Below are 648 nucleotides of genomic sequence, written 5' to 3'. Positions count from 1 at the left end.
TATGAAATTTGAAATAAGAACATGAACAGAAGCTGCATGATGTGATTCAGAATAAAACCAAGCAGTTTGAAAAAATGAAGCATGAGTTTGAAGCAAAATTAGCTAACCTGGACCAACAGTTACTCAGGTCTGCAGCGGAAAATTCTGCACTCTCAAGGTCTTTCCAGGAGCGTTCAAGCATGGTGATACAGGTCAGTGAAGAAAAAGCCCAAGCAGAATCAGAAATTGAGATGTTGAAGAGCAATATCGAGTCATGTGAAAGGGAAATAAATTCTCTGAAATATGAACTCCAAATTAACTCAAAGGAACTAGAAATTCGTATTGAGTAGAAAAATATGAGCGTACGGTCTGCAGAAGTTGCAAACAAGCAACACCTGGAGGGAGTGAAGAAAGTTGCAAAATTGGAAGCAGAGTGTCGGAGATTACGTGGTCTTGTGCGGAAGAAGTTGCCTGGGCCTATTTGTGCAAAGACGGCCAGCAAGCTTCAAAATTTGGAAGCACAGCTGCAAGTAAATGCTGAACAGAAGAGCCGACAAAAGTCCACCATTCGACGACAGCATTCTGAGGGTTCCTTTGCGCATGAAACAAATCACCTTCAAAAATTGGCTTCCATGTCCGAGGATGGAAATGACGATAATGTTAGTTGCT

This window comes from Capsicum annuum, unplaced genomic scaffold (assembly GCF_002878395.1).
Source record: "Capsicum annuum cultivar UCD-10X-F1 unplaced genomic scaffold, UCD10Xv1.1 ctg70827, whole genome shotgun sequence".
Classification (NCBI taxonomy): domain Eukaryota; kingdom Viridiplantae; phylum Streptophyta; class Magnoliopsida; order Solanales; family Solanaceae; genus Capsicum; species Capsicum annuum.
Note: the sequence above shows the minus strand (reverse complement) of the source record.